Here is a 9,445-nt window from a genome sequence, read left to right as displayed (position 1 = left end):
CAATTAGGCAAACAATACAAGTCGCCAAAGCAAATAAACAGATAAAATATGCACATGATGAATGCATGTCCTACTGGCTGTGATATCACATTGTTGGTTCAACTGCCAACCCGACACATCCCCTCGGGATGTTGCCTTTCGGTCACGAATAAAATGGGTACCCCTGGTGATATCGTGCCCGTATCACGATCCAGGGATATAGTGCCCGAGCGCACTTTTGTGATTCCGAAAGGATGCAAGTGGGATACACTGCCATAGACCTCACATCTCAACGTAAGCGGGACGAACCACCACCCTTACGACGCCGCTGCGACCTCGACAGGCAGGATTAACTGCCGTCCCTGCCAGGCGCATAACATCTCAACAATCTCATTAAAATGTTTCATCAGTAGTTTTTAAAATCATTTCATTCAGAGCTCATTAGATCACTACTTTCACAAATTATTCCAATCTCATTAGTTCACCTCTTTCACAATTCATTCTGAACTCATTAGTTCACCACTTTCACAATTCATTATCAATAATCACCCATACCATATACCGCTCTCTCACTCAACCAAAACCGGCCTTAGTACTCCAGAAACCAAGCCTCTGTTCTCTAACCCTTTACCAGAAATACCGAATTGAACCACTTAAGACCTTCTCTATGTTTTGACATCCAAAAACAAGCCAAAGAGTCTTAGATAAGTGTCATAGAAGTTTACAAGCTTGTCGGAAAGGTGAAACAGTTAAAAACAAGGTTTTTATTGAAAAACAGGACAGTGTGCGTACGCATAGGTGTGTGCGTACGCACGCCCAAGAAGATTTTCTAGAAGTGTGCGTACGCATAGAGGTGTGCGCATGCACAGGGGTAAAAATCTCCAACAGAATGCAGCTTCCAGCGTATGCGTGCGCACAGCTTGCAAAACTTTGTTGGTTGTGTGTGCGCAGATCGTGCTAGTGCTCCCAACAACAGCTATAACCCCGTGTGTGTGTGCGCACAGGAGTGTGCGTGCGCACATTTTAAAAAAGTCCACAGGGTGTGCGTGCGCACACAAACCGAAAATCACAAATTCTGCAACATTCACAGAATTCAGATTTCAGACACCAACTTTCAATGATCATATATTTCTCTACAGAATTCAAATTTCCACAAAATTTTTACCATTTAAAAGCTTTTTAAATTATCTTTCATTTGATATAAAATGCACTAAATTTCAAATACCGTAGTGAAAGATATGATCCGTCAAAATTCACTAAAAATTCATTTTTACCAAAGTTCCTTAAATTCTCAACTTATCAAAATTTTCAACCAAAACCAAAAACCAAACCTAAACCACACCAAACTCCATATACTTCATAACTAACCTTTTGTGTCACAAAACACCATTTACACCAATTCCCATTCATATTATACATTCCTCAACCCCAATTATCCATTATTTCACACACTAAAATATTTTTCAACCAACACAATCACCCATCATCATTATATCACCAACAATCATCATGATCAATCTCAATCTCAATCTTTAACACTATATTATCAACATCAACATCACAATTTATTAAAACAACCCAAATCATCATACATCATCATACAACAATTCGAACAACCAAATTTAATTCAATCCTATCCTTTGGGTCTCTAGCCTTAGTGTCCAGAAATATTATATATTACATTGAGGAAACCAAAACCATAGCCTAGTTGATTCTCAATATGCACTAAATCAACAAATTGACCTCCACCAAGCTTCCACGAGCTCTCAAACTCAATCAAGCCACCAAGTCCACTTTCAAGTCACCAACATTTTCCACACAACACCAATTCAAGTTAGAAATTACACAATTTCCATAAATCAAACCTAGGATTTCATATATACACAAAACCACAAGAGATCAAGCATACTCACCTTACCAGATATGGATTGGATTAAAATCCAATAGGAATCAAGTGTTAGAGTGTACCTAAACACCCAAAATCATAAGATTTCACTCAAAACCAAAACTAAATTTTTGAATTTCACAAGGGCAGGAAAATGGGGAAGGAATTTCGAGATCTTACCTACATAAGTGAGATAGAACTAACGAGCTCGGCAAGAACTTTGCGTAGCCGCTGACGGCATGCGAATTGGAGCACCGTAGCTCGAGATATGGCCACCGAAAGTGGAGGATGAATAGTAACAAAGGTGGAAAAGCTCTCCCCTCTCTCTTCTTTCCTTTCAGTTGTGTTGATGTGGTTTAAGTGATGAATGTGGCTGAATGGCCTTCATTTAAGCTTATATATATGTTGGGCTTGAGCTCAACTTGGGTCCGGTCCAATCCGTTAGTATTTTTGGCTCGTTTGGCCCAACTTTGTGCTAAACCTTTAAAATTAGTGTCTGGTTTTCAAGTCTAAATATTTTTCTAAGGTTTTCTACTGTTTTTAATTATTCTCACACAATACCGGATAGACTTAAGCCGGTACTGCCGGTTAATTTACCGATTCGTATTTTCTACACAATTTTCCGAAGAAAATTATATTTTTCAACTCAGAAAAATCTACTGAGTCCAAATATCATATTTATATTTTCTAATTAATATTCTAAAATTTTGAATCTATTCCAAACAATTAAATTATTATTATTTTACGTTAATTAAATGCTTTTCTCAAGTTAATCGTACCTCTCCCCGTTCCTCTTTTCAATCTTCCATGTAGGCTTAAGTTACTATTCACATCCTCCATCCTTATTTATGACTCCATATCTTAATCGATTTCATGCTTATGATGCACTCATCCTTGTCCCTCTCAGCTTCTTTCACTCAATCTCAATACAACATTAACATTTTCAATTCAATGTTCTCCAAATCTATCTTGCAAAACCAACAATTTGTTCATTACCATCTACACACAAATCCAATTATATCTGTAATCATCTCCAAAATCTACTCTGAATTAATCTAATTTCGCAGTCACAATTAAATTTAGTTTCTTAGAAATCTTTACTTACATCAACCCATTAAACTCTTCAAGTATTCAAGCCTAAGATACGTTTAATCATCGTCCTACAACCTTTACTCACAATTATTATGTACTATTGCATTCTGCAAGCTTCTGCCATGCCACTCTGATTTTCAGCCACTACTTTACTAACTAATCCAAACGTTCACTCGAGTCATACATCATTATCGGATTACAAAATCTAGGCTCAATTCTGAACTCTATCAACTTGACGCAATTAGGATTTATGCTCATCCTAAGACTAAGCAATAACTTAGGACCTTATAGCATCTCTATGCCTAATTCTAATCTTAAATAATTTTCTACAGCTCCAAGTACCATATCCATCAATTTTCAACCATCCAACACTCAATTATTCCAACATCTCAAATATTCTATTTTCCATTTTCTTTACTCATTTGACAAAATTCCAAGATCCACAATACCTCCATACCTTTTATTCTACATCTAATTATCCAATTCATTTTCAATTTCATCAATGTATACAATTCAGCTTCCCTTAGAAATACTAAACAACCAATGGATTTCTACTTATCCTAACTAAAATCAATGTTAAACTCAGCCAAAAATTCAAGCCTAAATTCATTCTCACTTATTTTCTCTTTTTCTAATTACCTCTGCCTCAATAGTTCACCTTTCGCCAAATGTTATACTAACCACCTTATAATCTACACGTGAAGACCAAAATCAAGCACAGAATTTTCTGGGTGATAGCTTAACTCAAAATAGTAATTCTTTGGTGATTACATCCATCTCCATGGGGTAGGTCTTGCTCCACATTCTCAACACAAGCATAAATGCAGCAGACTCCAGATCGTGTGTCAGAGAATTTTATTTCGTGCGCCCTCAACTGTCGCGATGCATAAACCACTACGTCCTGATGTTACATCAGAACGCATCCCAAGATTTTTCTAAGAAATGTACCAGTAGATCTTTAATGGTCCATGGGGTTCAAGCAGTGCAAACACTAGCGTTGTAGTTAAATTTTTCTTTTAAGTTTTGAAAAATTTCCTCCATAATCTGTCGTTCGCACCGATGAGCACCTTTGTGTGTCGACTCAGTCATCGGTAACGCCAGTTTACAAAATCAAAGCCTCACCACTTCTCATAAAGTCGCGCGCTCATCGGTTTCACCCTTCGTGTTCCTAAGTTGTGTCCTAAGGAAATAACATATCGATGGTTGCGTCTAAGGATTGTTAGGCAATGTTGAAATGAGTTTAAGTTATCTGAAGGAATACCAAACTCAAAAGAGAGCCAACAATTCTGAATGGTATCCATAAGAAATTGAAGAGATACATTAGGTTAAGATCAGACAAGGTTGTTGTAGAAAATAAGAAAATGCACCAAAAAGAGAATTAGAGCGCACCCTAAAAAGGAATTCCAATTTAAGAATATTTGAAAGAAATAATAAGGCACATTGAATCAAAATATGCACCTGCTGATGGTTTATCTCAATAGAAATCTTCCTCACACTTAATTAGGTCAAAACAGATTTAGGCTCATGTCAAGGGGTACGAGTTTCGGGCGAGAATACAGGCGAACAAGGAATAGGATCAAAAAATATTTAAGCTAATTATCAAAAAAGATCACGGAATAAAGTACTTCATCCTTTATAATTCTATGGTGTCAATGCTCCCTCACGCCTTCTACTATGTTACTCTGATTCATTGATTCTTAAGATTTTGATGACTTGCCCATGTTAACCAAAAACGTCTCTAAGTTCTGTCGGCTCTAGCGGCAATACTTTACGCGGCACAAGTACCTTGAGTCATAGACCCGACGCTAGACCTGATACCCTCAGCCATAAGTTTAGCACACTAAGTTACGAATGAATATTGGGTTACAACCTCACACCATGTAGTTATAGCTTTAGCACCAAATACACACTTACCTCTCATTGGTGTTGATTCCGACCCGCATTCGAGTTCTTCTCACGAGTACAATCCCTCGCCATGTGACCAAGTAATCCGCAATTATAGCAGTCACCTCTTCCCCTCGCCGGGTGATACGAATCAAAAGTGGGTCTCCGTCTCCTAGGGTTGCCTTGATCTTGAGGTACATGTCCTCCCCTCTTGAAGTTTTGAGCTCTTGGTTGAAAGTGCTTTTCACGTCCACGGTCGTTGTTCTCCCCACGAGTATCTCTTGATGAAGCCACTTTCTTCGCATACTCCTCCACAAATCTCGCCTTGTTCACAAGCTCAGAAAAGATCCGAATCTCCAAAGGAGTCACAACAGTCATAATGTTATCCTTCAAGCCCCCTTGGTACTTAATACACTTCCAACTCTCATAGGTTTCTGGGGCACCTTGACACACCCCAGAGAACCTACAAAGCTCCTCAAACCGACTAGTGAAATCCGCCACAAAAAAGAGCCTTTCTTCAGCTGCATAAGCTCCAACTCCCTAACTTCCCTTATAGATTCAGGAAAGTACTTCTTGTAAAAAGCTGTCTGGAATACATCCCAAGGAATGTCGCCATTCTGAAGCCGTAGTAACCAGCATTCTCCTTGCCACCAGTGCTGAGCCTCTCCTAAGAGTCGATACGTAGCAAACTCTACAAACTAGTTGTTCGGAACATGATGGGCTTATAATGCACACTCCATAGCCTGGAACCAATTATCCGCCTCCGTAGGAATGGTCGAACCTCTGAAAATCGGTGGATGAACCTTGAGAAATGTAGCCAAGGTCATCGGAGAAACTCCCAAGTCATTACCATTTCCTTTCCCATTATTATTCCTGTTTCCATCCCCATTTATGTTTCCCACTGGTTGACCCAATCTCTGCACAGCTTGCAAGGTTGTAGCAGCATTCGCTTCCATGGTATTAGCCAAGTTGGCCATCATCGCCATAAACTCGGCATGGTTATCGGGCGGTCGTTCACTCTCAGTTCCTCCCCGTGTACGAGTGTGACATCATCCGTGAATAGCCATTAGGATTCCTGTCTACACCAAACAATCAATATCAAGGTGATCAGTCTCAATATCAAAAGTCTAGTGCTTCAATTATCCCAAAAAGGCACTCACAAACAAGCATGCTATGAAATATCAAGTAGATAACCTAAATAGGATGAAAGAAAAATGACCCAGAGTATGCAATGAAGTACAATCGGTCCATCCCTCAGGCTTACGAGGACGAACAACTCTGATACCACTAAATGTAACACCCTAATTACCCTAAGCCTTACCTCATGCTGTAAAGCAAAGGTTAATCAAAGGTTACGACAATTTTAAGGCTTATACGTATTATGTAGAAAGAAATAATATATTCTAGAAGCCCAATGAAGGATTAAGCTCAAAAGCAGAGTTCGAAAAATGCAAAATATTCACATGAAGCTACACTAAACGAGGCACAAGTTATATGTGACATACAGACTTTAAACAGATAAAACAGCTTATACAAACTTCCTCTTAAAGTAAGCCTCTAGGAAAAATAAATACAAAAGTGAGAGAAACTAAACAAAATAACCAAAAAGACTTCAAAACAAGATAGCGATCCTCCGCTTTGTTACCATCAAGCAATACAAGTCGACAAAGCAGACAAACAAATACAAGTCGGAAAAGCAGACAAACAGATAGAATATGCACATGATTAAAGCCTGTCCTACTGACTGTGATATCACATTGTCGGTTTAACAGCCAACCCGACATCCCCTCGATATGTTGCCTTTCGGTCACGAATAAAATGGGTACCCTCGGCGATATCGTGCCCGGTTCACGGTCCAGGGATATAGTACCCGAGCGCACTCTTATGATTCCGAAAGGATGCGAGCGGGATACTCTGCCACAGACCTCACATCTCAACGTAAGCGGGACGAACCACCACCCTTACGCCGCTGCCACGACCTCGACAGGCAGGATTAACCGCCGTCCCTGCCAGGCGCATAGCATCTCAACAATCTCATTAAAATGTTTCATCAGTAGTTTTCAAAATCATTTCATTCAGAGCTCATTAGATCACTACTTTCACAACTTATTCCAATCTCATTAGTTTACCTCTTTCACAATTCATTCCGAACTCATTAGTTCACCATTTCCACAATTCATTATCAATAATTACCCATACCATATGCCGCCCTCTCACTCAACCAAAACCGGCCTCAGTACTCCAGAAACCAAGCCTCTGTTCCCCAACCCTTTACCAGAAATACCGAATTGAACCACCTAAGACCTTCTCTATGTTTTGACATCCAAAAACAAGACAAAGAGTCTTAGATAAGTGTCACAAAAGTTTACAAGATTGCCGGGAAGGCGAAACAGTTAAAAACAAGGTTTTTATTGAAAAACAGGGCAGTGTGCGTACGCATAGGTGTGTGCATACGTACGCCCAAGAAGATTTTCAAGAAGTGTGCATACGCATAGGGGTAAAAATCTCCATTCTGCTCGTTCTCACAATGCGTGCAAATGCCCTCAACAGAATGCACCTTCCAGCATGTGCGTGCGCACAACTTACAAAACTTTGTTGGTTGTGTGTGCGCACAGAGTGTGCTAGCGCTCCCAACAGCAGCCATAACCCCGTGTGTGCTTGCGCACATTTTAAAAAAAAATCACAGGGTGTGCGTGCGCACACAAACCAGAAATCATAAATTCTGCAGCATTCACAGAATTCAGATTTCAGACACCAACTTTCAGCGATCATATCTTTCTCTACAGAATTCAGATTTCCACAAAATTAATACTATTTTAAAGATTTTTAAATTATCTTTCATTTGATAAAAAATGCACTAAATTTTAAAAACTGTAGCCAAAGATATGATCTGTCAAAGTTCACTAAAAATATATTTTTACCAAAGTTCCCTAAATTCTCAACTTACCAAAATTTTCAACCTAAACCAAACCTAAACCACACCAAACTTCAATATACTTCATAATTTACCTTTTGTGTCACAAAACACCATTTACACTAAATCCCATTCACATTATACGTTCTTCAACCCCAATTATCCATTATTTCACACACTAAAACATTTTTCAACCAACACAATCACCCATCATCATTATATCACCAATAATCATCATGATCAATCTCAATCTCAATCTTCAATACCATATTATCAACATCAACATCACAATTCATCAAAACAATCCAAATCATCAAATCATCATACATCATCATACAATAATTTGAACAACCAAATTTAATTCAATCCTATCCTCTGGGTCTCTAGCCTAAGTGTCCAGAAACATTATATATTACATAGAGAAAACCGAAACCATACCTTAGTCGATTTCCAATATGCACTAAATTACCATATTGACCTCCACCAAGCTTTCACGAACTCTCAAACTCAATCAAGCCACTAAGTCCACTTTCAAGTCACCAATATTTTCCACACAATACCAATTCAAGCTAGAAATTACACAAATTTCATAAATTAGACCTAGGGTTTCATATGTACATAAAACCACAAGAGATCAAGCATACTGACCTTACCAAATGTGGATTGGGTCAAAACCAAATAGGAATCAAGTGTTAGAGTGTACCTAAACACCCAAAATCACAAGATTTCACTCAAAACTAAAACCAAATTTTTGAATTTCACAAGGGCAGGAAACTGGGCAGGGAATTTTTAGATGTTACCTACATAAGTGGGATAGAACTAACGGGTTCGGCAAGAGCTTCGCATAGCCGCTGACGGCGCGCAAATCGGAGCACTGTATACTCGAGATATGGCCACCGGATGTGGAGGATGAATTAGTAACAAAGGTGGAAAAGCTCTCACTTCTCTCTTCTTTCCTTTTGTGTTGATGTGGTTTAAGTAATGAATGAGGCTGAATGACCTTCATTTAAGCTTATATATATGTGGGCTTGGGCCCGATCCAATCCGTTAGTGTTTTTGACCCGTTTGGCCCAACTTTGGGCAAACCTTTAAAATTAGTGTTCGATTTTTAATTCTAAATATTTTTCTAAGGTTTCCTACTGTTTTTAATTATTTTCACACAGTATCGGGTAGACTTAAGCCGATACTACTAGTTAATTTACCGGTTCGCATTTTTTACACTATTTTTCGAAGAAAATTATATTTTCCAACTAAAAAATCTACTAAATCCAAATATAATATTTATATTTTCTAATTAATATTATAAAATTTTGAATCTATTCCGAACAATTAAATTATTATTATTTTACGTTAATTAATTCGCGATTCTTACATCGAACGTAGTTTCAAGATTTTCTTGAGTTTTCGCAAAGATTATGAGTAATTTTGGAGAGTTTTTAAGTGTTGTTTAAAATTTGTTCGTTTCAATTTTGATCAAAAAAGACAAAACGTTTTTTATACTAATATTTGCGATAGTGAATAGTTGCAGAGTGCGTGTTTTACACGCTCTGTATTGTGATGTTGGTTTTTGTTGGGCTTGACTTGGAAGACAAAAATGCTTGTATGTGTAGCATAACTATTTATATTATAATAAAAATGTTACGCAAATACCAAAAATTAATTATTAAATTAATCATTTTATATTATATATA

Source organism: Arachis duranensis, chromosome 4 (genome assembly GCF_000817695.3).
Source record: "Arachis duranensis cultivar V14167 chromosome 4, aradu.V14167.gnm2.J7QH, whole genome shotgun sequence".
In the NCBI taxonomy this organism is placed as follows: Eukaryota; Viridiplantae; Streptophyta; class Magnoliopsida; order Fabales; family Fabaceae; genus Arachis; species Arachis duranensis.
Note: the sequence above shows the minus strand (reverse complement) of the source record.